Below are 26,373 nucleotides of genomic sequence, written 5' to 3'. Positions count from 1 at the left end.
GGTGCAGAGTCTCTAGATGAGTTTACAGTAGTCCCTCATTCTTATTGAACATCCATGTTGTAGTCCGCTGTATAGAGAACTGTAGTTTCCATAGTTTCCCCACAGCAGCAGACGCACAAAATGACGTCCGCTGGCGCATCATAAACACGTCGGATAGTGAAAGTGCATTCGGATTCTCTAAAGTACCGCAGTCTCTTCTCCTAAGTCCTTTTGAATTCTCCTATCCACTATCCCTTAACCCCGTGACGTTTCACTCAGAGGTCAAGGAATAGGAGATAGGGTTAGAACTCAGGAGCTGATTTTTAAACTATCCGACCGCAACCCGGGTGTAGTATAGAGCAGGGGTTCCCAAACTTTGCCATGCCAAGGACCCCATATAGTATTATCCTCTGGCGGGGACCCCCCTGTTGCAATTTTTTTTTAAATGATGTGTCCAAGTGCCTCCCGATGGAACATGCCGTGCGTTGCCACTACAAAGCTGTCACTCCGCTTTTTTTGCCTGTCATAGCCCCACTGCCCCATCTGAACACACACCCACACAACGAGACCAGTCAAGTCCATTTGAGATGATGTACTCATCTAAAACTTGGAAAATGTCTCTTCCTGTGGTCCTACCTTCCAGTGCTTTGCAAAATAATATTTTCTCAACAAAGTTGTCTTCTGAAATAAATCTGCTGTATGCAAGCAATTCTGCGACATTTGCTACATCCGTGCTCTCATCCAGCTGCAGAGCGAAATATTCACTAGCTCTCACTTGCTCCAAAAGCTGGGCAGATACTCAGTTTCACTCTCAGTAGCGGCAGCTCGATTCTGATTGGCTTGAAGGGCGGTCGTGTGATTAAAAAACAAAACATATTAAAAGATTGGCATCAAAGGCAAGCGGCAAACTCTGGGGAAGAGCCGGGACGCCAATACGGAAGTGCCACACACTGCAGTTCATATATTGGCCGATAGGGACTGGCTGTAGAAAGGAGCAATTTCCATAGACCCCCATGTTAAAATGCCCTATCAATCATCAAACCGTGGGTCTTAATTCATTACGTGTTGATTTCTATCAACGGGGGAGTACTTCAGGAAAGTCGACGGGGGGGGGGGGGGGGGCTAGTGGAGTACTTCGTGACCACAGAGTGTGAACGTTGTGATCAGCTGTTTTAGCGCAGTTCTCCAGTGAAGGGGGGGAGTCTCCCTCCGCAGCCGGTTGGCGTAGTTTTGGCACAATTCCGTTGTACAGACCACACGGAGACCGACTCTGTCGTCCGGTGATCTAACCGCCTTCTGGAAAAGCTTCACAAGTACGTCGGTACGCAAATGCGCTTTGTGACACAAGTGACGGTACGCATTTCAGAGAGATTACGCACATAACCTGCGTACCAGTTATGTGCACCCCTGTACTACAGCAAAAGTATTCTCCGTCGGGACTTCCTGCAACAACACCACGCCGTTATCAAAGATGTTCTATTGAGAAGACGATCACTAAGTGACAAAAGTTTTCAAAACCGTGGCTACTGAAATCAATCTTACTAACTGCTGTCTGTGCAATTTACTCCGCGCGAGTTGGCAGACTTTATTTTGCTTACTTTAACATCATTTTTCATGGTGGGGCTAAGCCATTTCTGGTGTAGCCTACCCCAGCCATACCCTGGCCCTGCCACTGGTGGCACGTATGGGGCGGGCCATTCTGCACATGCGTTAAATGCGTTACATATTTTAACGCAATTAATTCAAAAAATTAATTACCGCCGTTAACGCGATAATTTTGACAGCACTAGTTTCTACCCATGGATGCAATACATATTATTATGAATATAGTTAGGTTCCACCTTAATGATTATGGATCTGTGAGTGAATTGTTTTCTAACACGACCCTTTTATTTATATTAGGTCTTAACGTTTTTGCATAAATTAGGGCGTGGTCACATTGAGTGACGGCTCTGTCAAGTGACTGCTGCTGCTAGCTTCTCGTCTCTGCTAGCCGCTCCGTGAAGCTACAGGGACTCAGCCTGCTCAGTTCATCCAGGGAACACAACTTGAAGCCGGCCGTGGTTGTTTGTTCTTCATGCTTATATATCGGACTATTGTGACTCGCTCTGCGGTTAAAACAGACGGTGCATGCATGCGGTTTTGCGGTAAGTGAAAATCGAGTACTTATTTATGTGTTAATGATTTTAATCGGCTACGTAATGAATGTTAAGGCTTGGTTTATTGTGTAAGCGAGTGGTAGCTACATTGGTGCTAACGATGCTAATCGTAGCCTACAAGTTCAAATCATAGATTGTATATATAAAGGTTAAAACGAAATAGACAAGTGTTAAGCGTTAAGTGGGATAATACTGTAGAACAAACGGCTTCTGTTTGAGGTTGATAAAATAAGGTCATCCTTGTAACTTAGAGAGATATTTTATTATGTAGGTAGGAACTGTATGCATCGCTAAGGTTAATTTAAATTGGCTATGTTCAAGTATGTAGACAAGCTAACGTCGAAGTAGTGTATGTGAAATCAACCTCACAATAAGATGTGTGTATATTACAATTATTAATGTCATATTTGAAGATGATTACTTAGATATTACAATATGGTTGGTTGAGCTGGAGTTCATTATTGAGCTTACACGTTAACGTCAGTCATCTGAAGAACGAACCCAAACCTTGTTGTTTTTATTAATTGCATTACTAAATGGGTATCAAATAAACAGTAAGCATTGGTAACACAACTTCCAAAGTTACAGTAAAATAAAAAGGACCCTGACTCGGACAATACACAATCCAACATGTTCAACAGAAGAGAATCAGTTATATTGTTTGTACACATGGTACTTTACATATATATCTGTTTGTTTAAGGTGTCCAGGTGATGCAGACAGGCTGGACCAGAGAGTGAGAGACAGAACTGGACTCCTCACAGCAGTGAACTTCAGCTCAGGTACAAAGACTCTTTTTTTCATACTGAACAAAGAATCAAGAAAGATATTGGTTTAAATGAATGAAGTATTGACTTGAATACACTGATATACATTCCATTAAACAATACGAAATACTAGATCACCTACACATCAGTTAAGTTGAGGGTTTGTTCCATGCAAAAAGTTACATTTTTAGATATTTAGCAATATGACTTTGTCAGCTTTCTAATTTAATGTATTGAAGGCAAAGATATTTAACACATAGTGAGAACTGCTACTATTTATCTCTCAATATTGTCTGTAAAAAACGTGGTAAAAGTTATTCTTTCAGTGAGACAACAGAGCAAGCTTCTACAGTTGCACTACGTTTTGATAGTGTGCAACTCGATTTTGACAGGATAACAACTGGTGACTTCTAGAATTGTGTGAGTAACATTCTGTTTTTAGACTTCTCTGTTTCAGTGTGTGTACTCTGTATAAATGCTCTGTAGTTGATCTGACTGAAATTGTGATTTTAAATCTCAAAACCGCTACAGTATCTGTCAGGCAGAAACTTGGGAACAAGTAATTTGACTGAAACCTTAAAAGTGAACTAACTGACTGCTAGGGTTAACTTTGATTTAAACATTTGTAGAATACTAAGAGCTTTATTGAGTAGGTGTAACTGTATTAAGGGTTAAACTCATAACTTTATAACTTAGGGTTTAATGTAATTGTAAAACCATTGGGCCACTGAAAAGATACAATAACAACTCAGGAGGGAGCCAGTCTAGATTTCCTTTTGAGGGCCACCAGCTGCAGAGAGTTAACTAAGGCCCCACAGCTGTGAAAACTCAGCAATCAGGTGTCCATTTTAGGTAGCACTTTCCTGGAGCGTCAGCGTCAGACAGACAAAGACTGACAAAGACCTGCGGGAGTAAGACTGACAAAGACAATAGAGTCCTGCGGGAGTCACAAGGGTGGCAAAGAGGAGGCAAATCCTACTTTGATTGAGCTAAGTATCGCTGGTGTTTTATTTGGTTGTTTAGCCTCTCATGCTATAATCATGTGTATTTTCTCCATTCCTGTTTATGTGTCTTCTCGCAATTATCACTGGCCCCGTGTATCTCGTAATCGATATAACCGGCCTGCTCTCGTCTATCCCACATGCTCCACTGACATCCAAATCTAGTTTCAGGTGGCCTGTGGAACTGCCAGTCAGCTGTTCTTAAGGCTGACTTCATCTCTGACTACGCCTCCCTGCAGTCTCTGGATTTCCTTGCTCTCACTGAGACCTGGATTACTCCATCCAACACATCCACCCCAGCAGCTCTCTCCACAGCATATTCCTTCTCCCATACACCCAGACCCTCTGACAGAGGAGGTGGCACTGGTCTCCTGCTCTCTCCCAAATGGAGCTTTTCCCTCTTCAAGCTACCTAACTTCACTCCTTCCACCTTTGAATTCCATGCCGTCACAGTAACCCATCCTATACAATTAACCATTGTTGTTCTCTACCGTCCACCAGGCGCCTTGGGGGACTTCTTGGAGGAATTAGATAATCTCCTCTCACACATCCCTGAAACTGGCCCTCCCGCTGTACTTCTCGGAGACTTCAACCTCCAGACAGGGAAGATAGACGAACTAACATCTCTGTTAACCGCCTTTGCTTTCTCACTGTCTCCGTCCCCACCAACTCATAAAGCTGGTAATATCCTTGATCTCATATTCTCAAGGAACTGCACTACTTCTAACCTCTCTGTAAACCCGCTCCACACATCCGATCACGTCTTCATTTCATTCTCTCTACCCCTTTCCAAACATAACGAACTAATCTCTTCTCATCCTGCACCTGTCCGCCGTAACCTTCGTTCCCTCTCCCCCTCTCTCCCTCTACCTTTGCCTCATCGGTGCTCTCAGCCCTCCCTTCCTCTGACTCGTTCCAACTTCTACCTCCAAACTCTGCTGCAGAAACTCTCCTCTCTACTCTCTCATCCTCTCTGGACTCTCTCTGTCCTCTCACATCTCGGCAGGCTCGTCAGTCCCTTCCTGCTCCCTGGCTAAATGACGCACTGCGTACTAATAGAACCGTCCTTCGGGCAGCTGAGCGGAAACGGTGGAAATCCAAACACCCTGACGACCTCCTAACCTATCAGGCTCTCCTCTCCTCTTTCTCTGCTTCGATCTCTCAGGCAAAAAGCATTTTCTTTCAAGATAAGATCCAATCTTCATATTCCAATCCCAAAAAACTATTTTCCATCTTCTCCATCCTCTTGGACCCCCCCAAAGCCCCTTCCCCCTCCTCTCTTCTGTCAAGCGACTTTGTTAACCACTTTGAAAAAAAGGTTGATGATATTCGCTCTTCTTTTTCTGACTCACCTCTACTCACCGCTGGGTCACCAGACCCTCCTTTCACCCACACACTGACCTCCTTTTCCCCTCTCTCTCCAAGTGAGGTTCTTACCCTCATTACCTCTGCCCGCCCTACCACCTGTCCTCTGGACCCTATCCCTTCAAACCTCCTTCAGACTATCGCTCCTGATATTCTACCGTTTCTCACCCATTTCATCAACACTTCTCTAACTTCTGGTCACTTTCCAAACAGTCTCAAGGAGGCAAGAGTAAACCCTCTCCTAAAGAAACCCACTCTCAACCCGTCAGATGTTATAAACTACAGGCCTGTCTCTCTCCTCCCGTTCCTGTCTAAAACACTTGAATGCTCTGTCTTTAGACAACTCTCCTGCTATCTCCATCAGAACAACCTTCTGGATCCGCACCAGTCTGGTTTCAAGACAGGTCACTCCACAGAAACAGCCCTCCTTGCTGTCACTGAGGAACTGCACACTGCTAAAGCAACCTCCCTCTCCTCTGTCATCATCCTTTTGGACCTGTCTGCTGCATCCGACACGGTGAATCATCAGATCCTCCTTCGCACTCTCCAAGCACTTGGAGTTTCAGGCTCTGCACTTTCCCTCCTCACCTCATACCTCAAAGACCGCACCTACAGGGTTACTTGGAGAGGGTCCGAGTCCGACCCTTGTCAATTAACTACAGGGGTCCCTCAGGGCTCTGTTCTTGGTCCCCTCCTCTTCTCCTTGTACACAAACTCGCTCGGATCAGTCATTAGCCTGCATGGTTTTTCTTACCACTGCTACGCTGACGACACCCAATTAATTCTGTCCTTCCCCGCTCAGAGACCCAGGTCGTCGCACGCATCTCTGCTTGTCTAGCTGACATCTCTCAGTGGATGTCTGATCATCACCTCAAGCTCAACCTTGACAAAACTGCTTTTCCTTCCGGGAAAAGATTGTCCCACTCTTGACCTAACAATCAACATCGGCACCTCTGTTGTTTCCCCGACTCAGACTGCAAGGAATCTGGGTGTGACCCTAGATAACAACCTGTCCTTCACTGCAAACATCGCTGCTACAACCCGCTGCTGCAGCAGATACACGCTTTACAACATCAGGAGGATGCGTCCCCAGCTGACCCAGAAAGTGACGCAGGTTCTGGTCCAGGCTCTCGTCATCTCACGCCTAGACTACTGTAACTCCCTCCTGGCTGGTCTACCTGCATGTGCCATCCGACCTCTGCAGCTCATCCAGAATGCAGCTGCTCGCCTGGTCTTCAACCTTCCTAAATTCTCCCACACCACGCCGCTCCTCCGCTCCCTTCACTGGCTTCCGATAACTGCTAGAATCCACTTCAAGACAATGGTACTTGCGTACCATGCTGCGAATGGATCTGGCCCTTCCTACATCCAGGACATGGTTAAACCGTACACCCCAGCACGTGCACTCCGCTCTGCATCAACCAAACGGCTCGCTGCACCCTCGCTGCGAAGGGGACCCAAGTTCCCATCAGCAAAAACACGTGGGTTTGCTATCCTGGCTCCTAAATGGTGGAATGAGCTCCCCATTGACATCAGGACAGCAGATAGCTTACACACCTTCCGGCGCAGACTGAAAACTCATCTCTTTCGACTCCACTTCGAGCGATAGAACTATTAACAAAGCACTTATATACTAATAAAGGGCTGTCTTATCTAAAGCCAGTTGAGTAGCACTTGAAATGTTTTTGCTCTATGAAGCCTGATGTACTTATATGATTCTGTTTTCTTCAAGTTTGTATTTTGTTGGTCGAACGCACTTATTGTAAGTCGCTTTGGATAAAAGCGTCAGCTAAATGCAATGTAATGTAATGTAATGGATACAGGAGATGTGTGGGAGAGTTTTGGGGTGTAGGGTGAAAGGGGAAAGGGAATATGAGGTGACTATGAACACATGGGAGGGGAAGCAAATGCTGTTGGAGGGGCTGAGGGTGAAGGGGGTGATGGTGGAAGCACGAGAACTGCTAAAGAAGGACTTAATTGTGTCTTTCATGTATCTGCCGGTGTATTTGAGGGATGAAGATATTTTGATGAAACTTGTGGAGTGGGGGGTGAAACCTATATCAAGGGTAATAAGCAGGGGTGCACATAACTTTTTTGCCCTGGTTCTCAAAGGAGCACCTGGAGATGTTGCTTGGTGCTCATCCTAAAAATGAAATAAACCGTAACTTTTGAGGGGGTCTCGACTTTATTTGCCAGACACACGGCACTGAACACACGTGCAGAGGTGAACACAGAACACACATGCAGAGGTGAACACAAGAAAACATTAGCACGACCAGTAATCCTACAAGCTGTCATCACTACCCTCCTGACTGTTCTCCTCACTGTCTTCCTCTCTGTCAGACATGGTAGCTGATGATGTAGGCCTACTTCTTTCTCTCTGGTTGAGTCTGCGATTAGCTGCTTGCATCCACAAGTCAACAGCTGGTTTTGGGTCGAAAGTCTCTGTTGTCATCTTAGACAAGTGGATGTAATCAAATAAGTATGTGAACATAACCAATAACCTACCATAGCCAATAACAAATTAATGTAACTTATTTTATTTGTGTTGTTCATTCATATCTTATTTTACCTTAACATTTATTTATTTATGCATTTTTTTAATCTCTCCAGTTTTAAAGGATATTTTTGGTTACTGTCCTATAGTATACATTGGAATGATTTCAAACCTGTTTATCCCAATAATTATAAAGGAGTGCCTTGGATATATGTGTTTACATAAATTGTGACCAAACCATTTGAACTTAGACTAAAGTGAACTATCTAAACACTCAAGAGTCCTTTACCTCACTGAGCTGTAATTATCAGCCTCTCAGTCTGACTGGAGAGGACTCTCTCTCCACATCATTGTAGAAACATCTTCTTATATCCGTTAGAGCAGCTATAGCACCAGATTCTAATAACAGCGCCGGTACCGGTGCACCCTCCCTCTCTCCCTCGCTCACTCGCATTTTGGCTGTGAGCTGCGGGCGCCAGATAAGCCAACATCCCCCATTTTCATCACTTACAGCGCCCATCGTACAGGGCAAATGAAACTTGTAACCGGGGTGAAAAGCGTGTTACATTTACTTAATTATGAATATTGTTACATCAAGGTCGAAAATTAGGATGAGCACCAACGGTCAAAAAAATGTTTTTCCCTCCCAGAGCTGCCAGCGCAGCGCCTCCACAGATCTGGCGCCCTAGGCGAACATCTATAACGCCAGTGCCACGGGCCGGTCCTGAGTTCATATGCAACTCGCACATATCTTTCTCTCTCCTCTCTTCTCTCTCCTCTCTTTTCTCTTCTCCCTTCTCTCTCTCCCTCTCTCTCTCTCTCAATGTTGGTGCGCAAATGCGCCTTTTTTCAAATTACCCGGTGCTCTTTCTTTGGCGCAGGTGCGCATGTTTCCAACAAACATTTAAAGTCTTCTTTCAGCACTTCTGACTGTTGTTTCACAACATCATTTGTTCCAATGTGCAGTACCACATTCTTCACAGTCGGATGTTCAGCCCCAATATGCAGGATCTTCTCAGCCAAGTCAGAGACCACATCCTTGGGAAAACAGAGTACTTTGGTGTTGTTCTTATTACACAGACCTTTTACATCTTTTACAGCAGAGTCACCCACAATCAGAGTTTCAGGCCAAGTCGTTAGCTTTCCCTCTAGCCTTTTACTTTTGGAGTAGCTATTGGTCCTTACCCTGCTGTGTGAAGAGGACAGGTTATCCAGGTCATCAGATCTCCGGTTCTCGGTCAGCGGAGCGTATCTGTTCTGGATTGGCACACTTGGTGGTTTAGGAGGATTGTTTGTAATTCTCCCTTTAGCAGCTGTCCACTGCAGTTTCCTAGTATGAATAGGGGTTGAAGAGGCGCTCTTCCTGGGTGATAACAATGCAGGCCAGCCAGTCGCATCACAGATTTCGGAGCTCTGGGCTCTGTCTGTTATCCGTCCTCCCAAATCCCATGGAAATGATTTACTCTTAGGCTTTGCACCCAGAGAGTTCCAGGGAGGACTACCACTTGTAGATTTATTACCCGGTACACAGCCCTCCTGTTCCTTGGAATCCTTGTAGCTGCTAACTAGCTGTGAGTTAGCATACCCTTCTCCATTATTTTGCAACACTGGTAAAGTGGTGTCATTCCCACGACATAGTCCATTCACTTCCACGTTAACTTCCAACCGTTGCATTTTCATTTCCAACACAGCCATCTTCTGTATAAGTTTCTGGAAGTCATCTGTAGAGAACGGAGGCATTTTGCTACCAACTAGCTAAATAGCAGTAGCCTACCAGGCTTTAGCTGTTGCTAGGCCACGCTACTGTAAGACTGACGTCGTCGTAAAAATGTTGAAATATGGCTGAAGCCCTCCGTCTATTTACAAAGATGAACTGTCCCAGTGATAAGTTAATGTCCAGGAGCCGCTGCTCGAAGTTTTCAGAGAATAAGAATAGGAAAATCAGCATAAAAAGTAAGCAGAGGCAGGAGCAAGCAGAAAAGCGTCTGCACTTTACTCAAGTATAACATCTGAGTACTTCTACTTTACTCAAGTATAACATCTGAGTACTTCTACTTTACTCAAGTATAAGATCTGAGTACTTCTACTTTACTCAAGTACAAGATCTGAGTACTTCTACTTTACTCAAGTTCAACATCTGAGTACTTCTACTTTACTCAAGTACAAGATCTGAGTACTTCTACTTTACTCAAGTACGATATCTGAGTACTTCTACTTTACTCAAGTACAAGATCTGAGTACTTCTACTTTACTCAAGTACAAGATCTGAGTACTTCTACTTTACTCACGTACAACATCTGAGTACTTCTACTTTACTCAAGTACAAGATCTGAGTACTTCTACTTTACTCAAGTATAAGATCTGAGTACTTCTACTTTTACTCAAGTACAAGATCTGAGTACTTCTACTTTTACTCAAGTACAAGATTTGAGTACTTCTACCCAAGTACAGGGTCTGAGTACTTCTACTTTTACCTTAGAAGCAGATCTGAGTACTTCTACTTTTACTCAAGTACAAGATCTGAGTACTTCTACTTTTACTCAAGTACAAGATTTGAGTACTTCTACCCAAGTACAGGATCTGAGTACTTCTACTTTTACCTTAGAAGCAGATCTGACTACTTCTACTTTTACTCAAGTACAAGATCTGAGTACTTCTACTTTACTCAAGTACAAGATCTGAGTACTTCTACTTTTACTCAAGTACAAGATTTGAGTACTTCTACTTTTACTAAAGTACAGGATCTGAGTACTTCTACTTTTACCTTAGAAGTAGATCTGAGTACTTCTACTTGTTCTCAAGTACAAGATCTGAGTACTTCTACTTTACTCAAGAACAAGATCTGAGTACTTCTACTTTTACTCAAGTACAAGATCTGAGTACTTCTACTTTACTCAAGTACAAGATCTGAGTACTTCTACTTTTACTCTAAAACTAAAAACTATGCACCGTCTAATAGGCCTGCACGTGCCGTTAACCTCAAAGTTATCAAAGTCCAGCCAAAGCAGATCTCCTCTCATGACATAGAAGTCCAACAAATAAAATTAGCCCTCCTAAATGTCAGATCTCTGAATAATAAAACCTTTGTAGTTAATGACCTGATTAAAGAAAATAACTTAGATTGCATCTGCTTAGTGGAGACATGGCTTAATAATGACACAGCTACATCAATAATGAGAGAGACCTGTCCACCAAATTATAGCTTTTATCAGCTGCTCAGAAAGAACCGAAGAGGAGGAGGGGTTGCAGCCAGTTTTTCCTCAACATGTTTGTTCAGAATAACAGAACTAGGTGAGTTCATGTCGATGGAATATCTAGCCATTGAACTCAAAACTGAATCAACCATAATTGTCACAATATACCGTCCACCTCGACACTCACCATCATGTATACAAGAGTCCTCTGAGCTGATCTCACTGTGTCACCAGTTACGATAAGGTGATCCTAAACGGAGACCTGAATATTTATATCAATAAAAAAGCGGACTCCAAAGCTATAGAGCTTGCAAATCTACTAGATAGCTTTGATCTAACACAGCATATAATACATGCAACTCACCGACATGGTAACACATTAGACTTAGTGATAACAACTGGACTAAACATCAATAATATCTCAATAACTGAGCTACCTCTCTCTGACCATCACTGTATATTCTGTGATGCTGAAATGACCCTGACTAAAACAAAAAAATAAGTCAAGGTTCAAAAAAGGCTCCTTAACGACAAAGCTGAATCAAAGTTAACCGATCTCATCAGACTCTATGAACCACACAGTCATGACAGCTCTCTGAATGAAATGGTAGAACATCTCAATGATGCTCTATCATCTGTATTAAATTCTGTCGCCCCACTAAAAACTCAAAATAAATCGACAAGCAAAGCCTCCCCCTGGTTGAACTATAATGGTGTCAAGGAAGAAAAAAGGAAATGTCGTGCAGCAGAGAGAAAATGGAGGAAAACAAAAACCACTATCTGCTGTGAAATCTACAAAGATGCTTTAACTGCCTTTAACAGAACCATCCGACGAGCAAGGAAAGATTCAGTTTCCAATATTATCACAGAGTCCTTTTCTCCACTATCGATCAGCTGCTAAACCCTGTCTCTGCCGCCCCACCCTCCTCAACAGCTACATGTGAGGAATTTGCTCTGTTTTTTGAGAACAAAATAACTTCAATCAGAGCTAGTATCAATACTAGTGGAGGTGGAGATGAACCCGATCTCAGTAGAGTATGTAATGTAACCATGAGTAACTTCACATGCGTCACACTAAGCGAACTGTGTAAAACTGGCTCAGAAGCAAACTCCACAACCTCAGACATTGATCCTATCCCCACAACATTCTTTAAGTGAGTGTTTGATAGCATCTCCAGTCCAGTCCTGGACATTATGTCTTCCCTGATGCCTTTAAACAGCTGTTGTAAAGCCTCTATTAAAGAAACCTAAACTGGATAACAACACAGTAGCAAACCACAGAGCAATATCAAATCTACCATTTATCAGTCAAATATTGGAAAGAATTGTCTCAGTCCAAATCAATTCCTATCTTAAAGAAAACAACATCTTAGAAGTGTTTCAGTCAGGTTTCAGAAGATACCACAGTACGGGTTCTTTGTAGAGATTTGATCCATTGTCCTCAAAACACCCAGCATTTAGGCCATGTGTGACATTTGTTTGAGCAGCATGTGAAGTACCTTGGAGACTGTGACAAATAGGTAGAAATGACAGAGAGTTTGCTGCATCACCACTTTGACATAAATCCCTCATGAACACTATTTAAATGTTTTTTGAAACCTGAATATGATCAAAACTGACGCCTACAACGATCGTGTGCACAAACCAACTTAAACCTGCTGCTAGGATAGAAACTGTGATCCATTCTTAAATGGCTCACCAAGGACTGGCAAGTCTTGTGTACAGCTTGACGTATGAAACACTTGTACATGTTTTGATCCTAGTTCAAGAGTTTTGCCCGCAACTCACGGATTCTGGGAGACTCATCTGTTGTGTTGATGTCGATGTTGTATACTGTTGTCTGGACAAATGTGTACAGCTGGACCAACGACTCCTCGCAGGACAGGTTGAACACATAGTGAGATTTGAACAGTTCGTCAAAAGCACCCAATGAGCTGGTGGCTTGGCATGGTATGAGCTGTTTGTCGATTACAATGTAGAAGGTGTCAATCCGGTTCCGGGCTCGGCCAGCAGCCAGGATGTACGGTTGTTGACCCTTTCTTCCTGCAGGTGCTCATCGATGCTGCAGCACGACTGAAAAACAGCATGAACACCGTAAAGTAAAAGTTTGGATAGTTATCCAGCAACGTTAAAATGTTCAGTTTAGATTTCGCCTCCCTTTTCTTGCTGGGGGAAGAAAATATGAGACATGCATACCTTGTGGAAGTGGACCATTTTGTCCACTGCATCACTGGGACTGATCTTGGTCCTCTTCCGTCCAGCAAGAGATAGAGGAGCAGCAGCAGACAAGCCGTGTCACTGTCCCAGCCTATCAGGAGGACAAATCAGACAACAACAACATGTCAGTGTCTACTGTAGTGGACATTTTATTATATCCTGATATGTTCAAAGTAACCAAATGCTTCTCATTTGGTTACTGTGCTGTTTTCCTCTATCTTCTCTACTTCAAGGCCACAGAGCTGTTTTGGCTACTGAGTTGACTCACACAAAGTCACACGAGAACTTCTACAGCTCAAGGCCAGGTGTCTAATAACAATGTGACCGTGTGAAGATTTCTTCTCCTCCCCACCTTTTTACTCTCCCTTTATATTGCTTTGCTATTATATTAAACTGCGCACACTCGCGCAGACTATCCTATACTCTGTGAGACCTGTGTCTATATTTTATTGTATCTGATGTTTGTTTGAGGCCTCGAATAAACATCACCAGAAAGACAACTCTGTTGGATTCACCATTTATTTGTTTTCTGACTTGTACTCTACAGTATTGGGGTTTTTAGATTTCCATAACAATTGGCGCTGCGAGCAGGGTCTCTGCAAGTTCGATTGGGAACACCTCCGGACGCTGGTTGGTAGCTACAGGATCCTCGGATCTTCCTCTACCCCGAGACAAAAACAGTACGGGACGAGAGGACCAGCGGCGGGGGTGGAACTGATTGACTTCACGAGACCAAACGGACTTAGAAAGGCTTTCCAATACTGGGTGAGATGTACAATGTCTAAATTGTTTAAAGTTAAACGTAATTAAAACTCCATGACGTTTATGAAAGGGGCTGCTCGAAGATAGGGGTTATCCCGTCGTAGATAGTGGGTTTACGATTAGTTTTTTACGTGAGTTGTACTGTGAAACAAACATCACATAGGGTTTATCCCGTCGTAGAAAGTGGGTTTACGATTAGTTTTTTACGTGAGTTGTACTGTGAAACAAACATCACATAGGGGTTATCCCGTCGTAGATAGTGGGTTTACGATTAGTTTTTTACGTGAGTTGTACTGTGAAACAAACATCACATAGGGTTTATCCCGTCGTAGAAAGTGGGTTTACGATTAGTTTTTTACGTGAGTTGTACTGTGAAACAAACATCACATAGGGGTTATCCCGTCGTAGATAGTGGGTTTACGATTAGTTTTTTACATGAGTTGTACTGTGAAACAAACATCACATAGGGTTTATCCCGTCGTAGAAAGTGGGTTTACGATTAGTTTTTTACGTGAGTTGTACTGTGAAACAAACATCACATAGGGGTTATCCCGTCGTAGATAGTGGGTTTACGATTCGTTTTTTACGTGAGTTGTACTGTGAAACAAACATCACATAGGGTTTATCCCGTCGTAGAAAGTGGGTTTACGATTAGTTTTTTGCACGATTTGTACTGTGAAACAAATGGTGATTTTGTCATGGGAGCAAGGCAAAGTAGGGGGCTTGTACACCCTCCTGAGGGCCCGATTGTAGACGTCATGAGAGTAAAATATGGTGAAAACAGTCTGTCTAAATTAAATATATGGACGGAAATGTTCGGATTTCCAAAGGGAGGTTTTTGAGTAAATTAAAAATCAAGAAACTAAAGAATAAATGTATTCTTCAAGAAAGAAGTAGAAATACAAATAAAGTTAAAGTAAAAGACTTATATAGAAAACTGGACACTCACAGAAAGTGTTTATAATAAATACTGGGAGGATTAAGCAGAATGCCGTGAAAGAAGGCAGTTGGCATTGGGCATTAAAGAAAATATTAAGGTTGAAGATGAATGTGAAGAAAAGAAGGAAAATAAATTATTTCCAAAACCATGTAAACCCCAGACATCTCTGTGTTCTTCCATTGCAGGCCTGAATGACCTCTCCTCGACTGGGTATCCTTTCCCTCCCCCGGGGTACAACCCTGGCAATCCGGCTGGCCCACCTCCACCTCCACCGCCACTACAAGCCCCAGCCATGCAGTCAACTCCAAGCTCGCCACCCCCATCAGCCCCAAGTAGATGGGGACAACAGCGGGATAAACAAACCCAAGCCCAAGCAAGTGTTTGGGCAACACACCTCAGTAATGCCTTTCTCAACGGACTCACAGACACAGCGCAAGCTACGCAGAATGCTGGCCGGTCACAATTACCGAGGGAGAGGCAGAAGAGGTTTTCCGAGGCAGAAGACGAGAAGCAAGACCTTCATTTGAGAAAGATGTTTCAAGTGTGGCAGTGTTGAACATTGGATTATGGGACTGCTCACAGAACACTGAGTGGAGGCAGAGAGGGGGACAGCAAGGATGTCATTCACAATCAGACTGACCTACACCAGATGGGGAGGAGGGGACCCGATCGAGCGAGATGGAAATTCAGCCAGCATCATCGAACCAGGGAAGTGAATACATACACACACATCATGCTTTTGAAAATTGGAAAATGTAGAAGACATGCCTGTGGTTAAAGAGGGTACATATTTGAAATATGATTTGCCTGATTGCAAATTTAGTGGTAGATGTATGCACTCATTAACTAATGCACTCAATGGGAGCGGCTGGGGTGACTGTAAAGGAGAAGTTTTTGTATCACTTCAGAGTGGAGATAACGGTGATGATAGTCAATCCATTTCCCACATCAGTAAAAAAACAGTTTCTTTTATCCTCCGTCTGCCTAATACATTTACTGGGCAGAGATCTGAAACTCCGGTTCGGCTTAGATCTCATTTTTCAACAAATGAGGGTTTTAAAGTCCGGCAGCCATCTCCTACGATGGTTCAAAAACTTTTGATGATAAAGAACTGTGTGGATGTGTATTAAATGGCTGCTGACATATCCTGATTCTCAGGCGTTGTTGCGTTTGACTGATCAACGTGTTTTTCCACCTGCTGTGTTCATGGAGGCTTCTCATTTGCATTATACTGCTAACGTTGTTGATGATCCGTGTAAATGCTATGATGAGAGTTTTTCTGTTAGAATGTGTGAATGAGGAGCTCATGCTTAAAACTAAGCTTGGGGTTTCGCTGCGCAGCGCTGGTTCCTGTTGCACTCACACCCACACAATACAAACTGTGTCAAATCCCAGGGGCGGTCCACACATTTCACTAGCCAGGGGGCCCACTGATAGATAGAGGGATTTGGATCCAATCGTTAAAGATTTGGAGTCAGTCACTGATTGGACATCTACACACACAGAATATGTCATGTACTCTATGTCAGGTGACATGTATAAGATGAAAATGTGCACAAACGTAGCCGTTCTGTTTACATTGCTGTTGGTTGAGGATGATGAGGTAATTCTCATATCTCTGAGCTTCCTGCCGCGCTCTCAGATGTGCCATACTCACTCTGGGCAGCTCACAGATATGACGTATGTTTGATGTCCACGTTCCGTTCAAATCAACCCCCGTACCCATTGAAACGTGAAGTTGTTGATGGCATTCGGTCAGTGTTTACCTCTCTGTTTAAACAAGGGGTCATTATTCCATGTAACGATTCCGGTACGCACTCCAGTGTTTCCTGTCAAAAAGATCAGAGACAAAACCTCCTGACGAGTGGAGATTTGTCCAGGATTTACAGCTGTAAATGCTATGCAGATTATGCACGCTCGTCCCAAGTCCTTATCTGATTCTTTCAAAAGTTCCAGCCTCTGCAGCATTTTTTTACTGTAATAAGATCTCTCAAATGCATTTTTCAGTGTTCCTGTACACAAAGACAGTCAATTTTGTTCACATTTGAATATAAGGGTAAACCTTACAGATTCACACGTTTGTGTCAAGGCTATTGTGTACAACCAGGCATTGTGTACAAGGTTGGTCTCTCTCCAAGTTTCTAAAGGCATCGCTCTCATACAAGGCCAGTTTGATGACCTCATGATTTGCGCACCCACAGCAGTGTTCATAACACACGGCTGTTGTTATGCTTGTTGTGATGTTACATTACTCCGTTCTCTGCTTGTAATTATGCCGTTACAAGTTTCAAAGTTGTATTTATCATCTGAATTTGCCGAAACAAGTTTGGTATTCTGAAGCCAATACTTTGTTTATTCTAAAACAGATGAAAACAAACGGTCTTTTATACAAAATGGAAATATTATACAAGTAAAACTTCATGTTACTTTAATCCCATGTAATTGTAGAATGAACACAGTCTTCCTTTGTCAGGTGTTTTGAGTAGTCAAAATTACCTACAAATCATTGTACACATTGGTAAATATTATTTTCCACTTGTTACCATTGTGAGGCTATATTTTCCAACTCAGCGTGATTTATTGCTACAATTAATACTAATACACTGCCAGAGGTGGAATAAGTATCAGATCTTTTAGTGAAATTATAAGTACTCAGATCTTGTACTTGAGTAAAAGTAGAAGTACTCAGATCTTGTACTTGAGTAAAAGTAGAAGTACTCAGATCTTGTACTTGAGTAAAAGTAGAAGTACTCAGGTCTTGTACTTGAGTAAAAGTAGAAGTACTCAGATCTTGTACTTGAGTAAAAGTAGAAGTACCAGAGTGTAGGAATACTCTGTTACAGTAAAAGTCCTGCATTCAAAATGTTCCTCAAGTGAAAGTAGAAAAGTATTCTCATCAAAATATAGTGAAAGTAGCGACAGTAAAAGTATTCATTGTGCAGATTGGTCCATTTCAGAATAATATATATGATATGTTTTATAATGATTGATCATGAAAGTGTTCTCAAAGCTGGTGAAGGTGCAGCTAGTTTGAATGACTTTGTATACTGCAGGGTAGCTGGTGGATTTACTCCAGGTGGAACTAAAGTCTGATTCAACACTTGATTATATTTCACATCATTCATCCACATCTGTGAAGTAACTAAAGGTATTAAATAATTAAGTGAAGGAAAAGTACACCAGGTACCTCTGACTTATGTTTACTGCCAACCTAAAAGTACTTAAAAAAATAGTAATCAATGATGTTTTGAGAAGTTATTTGGCTGATTGTTTTTATATCAGCTCAGCCAGGTTATATGGGAGGCCCAGTCTACGAACACTCTAAAAACAAATGCTTGGCTTAACAAAGAGAATCAAGGCAATAGGTTGCATCGATGGTTATTGAGTTAAGGCAACTTCTAATGACATTTTGTTAGAGCAACAAAGTTATTTGAGTTAGGGGAAAAGGCGTTTCCTCTACAATCAGAGGTGTTTTCAATTACCACTTACTTAATCATTGGTAGCATAAACACAAGTTTTTAAGTTGATTACTCCAAACGTTCCAACTTGTTTTACCGTATGATTTAAATGTAATCTTAAGTTGTGTATACTTAATTACCACATGTTGAACATGAACAGATGTTTTTAAGTGGACAGCCATTTGTAAATTAAGTTGCTCCAAATAATATTGTATTCAATAGGGTTTTCCTTTTAGCTTATTCATGTTTTTTCCTTTAAAGAAAGAAATTAATTGATTCCACAACAAAAATATTAGGCAATTCACTTTTTATTTTTGAACTGCAGTTGTTTATTTCAACACATGATATTTCAATCAGGAGAGTTTGAATGACAAGACCTTAACTCAAGGTGTAGAACAATGAAGTTATCAAGCCAATTGCATTACAATACCTCAACTTGAATTTAGGGTGAAGTCAATTAATGCAGAAATCAGAGTTCAAATGACACAATTAAGTTGCAACTTAAACTGTTTATCTAAAATCAATTAATTCACATTTTTATCTTGCAACCAGTGCATTTAATTAAGTGGAGGTGAAAGGTCGCTTGAATTGGGTTTTTAGATGTACAGATCACTCATTTTGATATTAATATTAAACTTAGTTTTCTTCAATTTTTCCTCCTCGTGTAGAATGCTATCACGAAACACACATTTGGTTGTTTATAGCATAAAGAACATCTGAGTTAATGTGAGGTAGGGAAATACTCTTTTGAGTATGTGCATATAAATATGTAATTTACAACAGCTATAAGATGCTTGAAAAGTGCTTGAATTTGATTTTGGAAAAGGTGTAAGAACCCTCTTATTGACCTTTGCCTGAAGGTGACGAACACGACTGTGTGCACACCTAGACCGGACTTAAAAGACGTTCCTCTGACCAATGCTGACCTCATTTTGTATGTTGATGGGTCTGCCTGTCGCGACCAAGGGGGCACTAATCGGGTGGGGTGTGTTTGTTTTTCTATTGTTTCAGATTCTGCTGTACTCCGTTCCGGACCAATCCCATGTCTCAGCACAAGCAGCAGAGCTCATCGCACTAACTGAAGCCTGCACGTTTGCAGAAGGCAAAACCGTGACTATTTACACTGACTCACGCTATGCTTTTGGGGTAGTGCACGATTTTGTGGCTATTTGGAAGTGTAGACAATTTCTGCAAGCAGTACAGACCCAGTTTCCCTAAGAAATTGGGTCTGCTAATTTACCTGCTGACTCAGCCGCAAAGAAAGAGTCTGATTCCTCACGCACCTCACGCACCTTACACTCATTTGTTAGAATGCCTGTCTCCTCCTTCACTGACAACATGTCGTCACTTCAGCAGCTAGCTACACCAGTTGAGAAGGCTCGGTGGAAGGCTGTTGGGGCTGTTTTTGACACATGGGTTGGACAATGTGTCAAAAGGGGGGATGTTAGAGGCTATAAATCAGGAGTGGTTCTGAAGGGGGGTGAAGGGGGGTAATTTGCATTAAGCAAAATTAATTTGAGCACCTAATGCTGGATTTCATTGAGCTTAGCCCATCAGAGAACATCTTAAATTAGAACAACGGTTCACATTTTGCTAAAGAGAGAACGGCACAATCAAAAACAAACTAGCAAAATGCTGTGCAGACACAGGTCTGTCATGGACACAAGCTCTGCCCATTGTACTGATGTACATGAGGATGTGGGAATGAACACGGAGCCAACTCAGCCATTTGAAATCCTTTTTGGGGCTCCTCCACAGATTGGACTCAAGGCTCCAGGATGTCCTCTTCCCTCCACAACTTTGTGTGAGGATGCTATGTTGCTATGTTGTATGTTAACCTGTCATCCACTTTAGCGACTGCCACTGGTCCTCTTAACCATCTCCAACCCGGCGACTTCGTGCTGGTCAAGGATTTCCGGAGAAAGAGCTGGAAATCCAATCGTTGGCCCCTACCTGCGTCTGGTCAACCAGACAGCGGTCAAGGTCGCCGAGAGAGAGCTACGTGGGTCCACGCCAGCCACTGCAAGGTCGTAGTCACAGGAAAGGAGAAACGGTAGAAGCAGAAGACAACAAGTGACGTGTCCTAGTCACCAACAAAAGTAGATGACAACAAGTGACGTGTCCTAGTCACCAACAAAAGTAGATGACAACAAGTGATGTGTCCTAGTCACCAACAAAAGTAGATGACAACAAGTGATGTGTCCTAGTCACCAACAAAAGTAGATGACAACAAGTGATGTGTCCTAGTCACCAACAAAAGTAGATGACAACAAGTGATGTGTCCTAGTCACCAACAAAAGTAGATGACAACAAGTGATGTGTCCTAGTCACCAACAAAAGTAGATGACAACAAGTGATGTGTCCTAGTCACCAACAAAAGTAGATGACAACAAGTGATGTGTCCTAATCACCAACTTGCACTACATACACCAAAACACACTACACACAAGGTATCACGAGCAAGTGCCAGCTGAGCGGTTCCATATGCCCTCTGGTTCCTCGTTTGTGTTACCGGTGTGCGGAGTCTGACTGTCCGTGTCACAACATCGACCGAAGGAATACACACACACACCCCATGGAGCATTCCCACCTCGTGACGACGGCTCGCCTGGGAAAACGACAACGCAACCGTGAGCAATACTACCGGAGAGCCTGGACAATCATAAAATGGTTCCTCTGCATATTTGCCATGATAGTTGTGTTAGGACTAGTCCTATATTTTATGTATCCATGGTCAGCACACAGCATGTCAGCCAAAATCGAGATATCTAAGAGGTACATGGGGAAAGCAGGGCGAACCACATGGGCAGAGGGGCTGGTCAAGACAGGGATTGGTAACATTACTCTAAGGGATGGGGAAGATAGCACAGTGCAGTTACAGTGTTTACAATATCTCGTATTGCATATTCAGTGTCCCTGGAAGAATCCTTTCTAACGTAGCATTCCCTGATGTTAACCATATTTCCCTCCAACTGGCCTGGCCCAGTGATGCTGGGTTTAGCTCGCCACAAGATTACGTTTGGTTGTGCGGCGACAAGCTCTATCAAGTTCTGGCTCCCCTCTGGATAGGTACATGCACTCTAGTGGATTTGAATCCAGCAGTCACGGTCCTCACGTCCTTAATGTACACGACACATCATTACCCAGAGTTCCAACACCACAAGGTAAAAAGAGAGCTGACGTCCACTGGAGCTAAATTCTTTGGTGGCTTGTTTCCATGGTGGGGTACAGTAAACAATGCCCATAACATAGATACCTTACACGTTCGGCTAGAGAACCTCACTTACGAGACAAGGTAAAAAGCCCATTCATAATAGCCTCTAGAATATGCTCATGCAGCACCAATTTGCTCTTGACCTGTGTCATATTATATGTCTGTTTGATTATCCCAATACTGAAGAAGTGCGTTTCCAGCATGGTATCCTCAGCTTTCGTTCAGTGTACTGCTATTCCATTACAAGACAATCCTTTGCGCCACAGTGAGATAGACCAGCTCTTATCAGAAGAGTCTGATTCCGACACTACAATATAATCATGTGAATCGAGTGTACTCTCCTCTTATGCTTACATTATATTGGAGTCTGTCCTCCACACAAACAGCCAGTTTTCTATGATATATTTGTGATGTGTTTACTTAAACCAGCGATGGAGTGTATTCGTTGATGTGTTATATCAGTCTATCCTGTCATTTGTTTTTATTGATCAAGTATGATCAAAAGTGGGGAATGTAGTGGACATTTTATTATATCCTGATATGTTCAAAGTAACCAAATGCTTCTCATTTGGTTACTGTGCTGTTTTCCTCTATCTTCTCTACTTCAAGGCCACAGAGCTGTTTTGGCTACTGAGTTGACTCACACAAAGTCACACGAGAACTTCTACAGCTCAAGGCCAGGTGTCTAATAACAATGTGACCGTGTGAAGATTTCTTCTCCTCCCCACCTTTTTACTCTCCCTTTATATTGCTTTGCTATTATATTAAACTGCGCACACTCACGCAGACTATCCTATACTCTGTGAGACCTGTGTCTATATTTTATTGTATCTGATGTTTGTTTGAGGCCTCGAATAAACATCACCAGAAAGACAACTCTGTTGGATTCACCATTTATTTGTTTTCTGACATGTACTCTACAGTATTGGGGTTTTTAGATTTCCATAACACTACCTCAAAATGCACAAAGTAAAGAGCTATTTGGAATATAACCAAGACTGAATGTAGCTTACTGGTGTCATCGTTCTCTGTAAGTGTCTCAGCAGCGTTCAGAAGTCGACACAGCTCTGTTGACTGAGTCAGGTGTTTGGCTTCTTTGATAATCTTGATCTTGAAAGCAGTGTCCTACTTCTCAAACATCTTGCAGGCTGTTTCACCAAACAGCAGCAGGAAGTCTTGAGTTAGCTGTTGATTATACACATATGCAAATATATTAAGCATTTCATTGCTTACACCCAACCAAATGAAATATTAGAGTTTAAAGACTGGACTTTAAATTAGTCAAATGTAAAACTCACCGGTCCTTTGACATCTAAAAAATGTGGAAATGTTTTAAAGACATCTGCAGTTCGCTGTGGGTCACGCACTAAGTCCTGGCGATGTTGTAAGGTTATCTTCATCTTCTCGAACACACTTGCTTCATCGGGAGAGTGAACAAGAAAGGATAACGCCTCCCTGCAAGCATCTCCATCAAGCTGATGAGGCACTGTGGGTGCTGATCTTGGGCGGTTCGGTCCTTGTTAGGGATGTCCCGATCACCTTTTTTTGCTCCCGATCCGATTCCGATCATTTGATTTTGACAATCTGCCGATACCGATTTTTCCCGATCCGATCTTTATGCAATGCATTAAGAGAAAAAAAAGGAAAAAAGCATTCAAGTTGTCCCTTAAGGTTATTTTTTTATTTAAATGACAGTACCCAACTATCCAATCTATCCAACATGGATATAGCTTCTTTTTCTCACAGCAGCATTGGATCAGTTCAGTTGTGCAGCATTGGATCAAAACTAAATAAAGCTTATCAGTGGTCCACCACAAAATAACCATGTAAAAAAATTGAGTGCAGATAGTGCAGTAACAAAACAAAAATAACTCTACTGGAAAGGGGTAGCTTGACTAGCTTCACACGTTCACATTCAGTCACAAATAATACAATTAAAATGTGGCTTAGTGCAGAATTCTAGCCTTAAGACTAACTAGTCTAGTAATAATGCGATGAACAACAGCAGCTTAACATAACATGAATAAACAAAGTATTATATTTCCATCTTACTGGAGTAACACAATTCAATAGTAATCAGAACTGTGTGTTTCGGTTTATTCACGGCATTCATTTTGTTATTCTACAGTATTGTTGTTTTGTAGTTATTTGTTAATGTAATCCAATTTGTGTTCTTTGAAATTGAAAAGGATATTGCATTGTGTTTGTTACTTTCGTTGCAGTTGTATATGTCTTAAGTGTCATTTGGCTTGGCTTCCTATTTATTGGCATGCTTTTATTTTGAAGGAGAGGTAGCGCTGTTGACAGGAAGTTGTTGTTGCTATGGAAACAATGTGACGGAGATTAACGGAGAAAAGTAATATCTACATATAAAGACGGAGAAAGTAAACGATATTTTTTATTTATAAAATATAAAAAAAACAAAAAAGGATTCCCGATTCCGATCTTTTAAAAATCACGTGATCGGCTCCGATCCCCGATCACTTGATCGGATCGGGACATCTCTAGTCCTTGTGCTTGAGGCACTGTGGCTGGCACAGCCTGTTGACTGCGTGTTGTCCGATTCTTTCTGGACATGGTCCTGAGGCGCCATGATAAATATCCTGTGTTTGTTTCCCCATCGTAGAAGTGCTCCTGTTAAGACATTTTCAAAAATATTAGAAAGATCTATCACTCATTTATCTTTAAGTTTTTCTGCAACATCATTACTAACTTCAAATGTTGTATGGCGTGCATTTTTTATATCAGTATTAAAGAACCCAAATATGACACCAGATTTTAAGAAGTAACGTTTAATAAGTAACTCAATCATATAAACTTAAGTCCAAAGCTGCGTGTAAAAAAAAAAAGCCCCAGTAATGTTGCTAGCTCCACACCTAAGTTCCATCAATGCTACACGTTTAGAACATCCATTACCATACTTCTTAACAAACCATTTTAGTTAGATTTTTTTAGGAACAATGCGTTTCAGAAATACTTACCCATGCATTTCAGTCATATGGCTAGCCAATATGTTGACAAGCTGTCTCCGAGTGCTGAGCTTCAGTGGATTTTCTGACTTGTACTCTTCCAGCACATCATCACCTCCAGGTTTCTTAAGCAGAGCACTTTCTACCATCTGCTCACACAAGAGATATAGTTAAGTGTATATTTCGGTCTTCCAGGACAAAATCATTAGAACAACAACGTATTAAATGTTTCTGTTCAGACCAAGGGTAATAAAAAAAGGTTTTTGGTCAAATGTAAATAAAAGGTAGAACCTATTTGATAATACAGTAGGTTGTACCAAAAGCCAAACTAAGCCAGTCTGGTTTCAACTACTGAATAACTCATTCACCATTTATACATTTCAAAAAAGTCAGATTTGTAAGAATCTCAGTATAGTAAGACACTTTTACTTCTTCTTGAGTCTTGGAAATGACAGTACCTCTTTTGCAGCCTCCGACTCAGAAACCTCTGTGGTAGACGTGTTCATGACTTCAAAGCTGGACACATTTCGGCCTGTGGGAGCCCCCATTCTCTTTGACTGGAGAGGTCATTATCACTTGAAGGTGACATTGTATCCGTGAGGGAAGATGGTGTTGAATGATCTGAAGGAGAAAAAACGTTGAAAACAAGGACATCTGCTATTGGTGGTGGTACAGTCAGTAGAGGAGATAACATGTGATATAGTGATGATTTCAAATAAAAAGAGTGAGCGTTAAAAACGGGACATGTTGGTTAGCTAATTGCCATAGCCAGTGAGCAAGTTAACAAGCTAGTTAAAATACGGGGCGTTAGTATAAAGCTAGCGATAGCATCGAACTAGTGTTAGCATAGGGCTAGCTAGCAGCTAGACCATGAGTGGTAAGAACAAGAGAAGACAACGTAAAACGAATATTATTGAACATTGTAATAACCGTTCCAACATCAGTAGCTATCTATCTTTACCTTAGTCACTCGCGCTGACTGAACTCAATGGCGTTTTTGGAAAGTTTTGGCTAACACAGCTGCAACTCATCTCCACCTGATTTCCCGCTTATGGTCATGGCTGCATGCAAATTACAAATGACTTTGTGCAATGTAATACTAGTGAGAGTCATACGAGCAAAAGTCTCCACACCAGCCTTGACACATTTGAGTCACACCCTACGTGACGTTTATATATACTTTTAATACAAAAATGATCAGCATAAATGATTGAATATACCTGGTCCTTACCTTTTTGAAATAATGTAGGCTCCCCTTCCAGACACCGGTTGTTCTCCGCCATGAGATGAAGAAAAAAGGCGCACTAAAACCGGAAGTGTAATTAACTCCAACTGGAGTGCATGCAATCAACCGGCCTTAGAGCTTTTTCAGCACTGCAAGTGTTAAAAGAACACCCAAATCAACACTTATCAACTCGAAATAATTTACACTGAAACATCTACACTATTTAACACCACAGAATTTGCTGTGTACAAATCAAATCCTGTAGCAGTTCATAGGATTTAATAGCCCGGTAGGCCTATATATTACAGTTATTAAAGATGGCATATGTATATAACGTATATATTGCACATAAAGCACATAGTTTGACGGTATTTAACAGCAGCAAATTACACAATGTTATAATCGGGAGATAAGTTTCCATTCATTTCGGCAAGCCTGGGCAACAACGATTAAAAGATTTCTTGCTCCCAAACCAATTGTGTCTTTCATTACAAAAAGCAGTTATACCATACTATGTTTAGGTACTAATGAATTATATCCTCAAAACAAACGCACATAAATAACAAAGGAAAATACATAATTTAATAAATCCACAATATGATCACATTTTACAGATTAATTTAATA

At 41.9% G+C, this 26,373-nt stretch overlaps 1 pseudogene; it reads right to left on the bottom strand.

Annotated features, from left to right (window-relative positions):
* Positions 1 to 12,721: 12,721 nt before the first annotated feature.
* On the bottom strand, positions 12,722 to 25,070 carry LOC117549700 (annotated as a pseudogene).
* Positions 25,071 to 26,373: the final 1,303 nt, after the last annotated feature.

This window comes from Gymnodraco acuticeps, unplaced genomic scaffold (assembly GCF_902827175.1).
Source record: "Gymnodraco acuticeps unplaced genomic scaffold, fGymAcu1.1, whole genome shotgun sequence".
Classification (NCBI taxonomy): domain Eukaryota; kingdom Metazoa; phylum Chordata; class Actinopteri; order Perciformes; family Bathydraconidae; genus Gymnodraco; species Gymnodraco acuticeps.
This window is presented reverse-complemented; position numbering and strand designations above follow the sequence as displayed.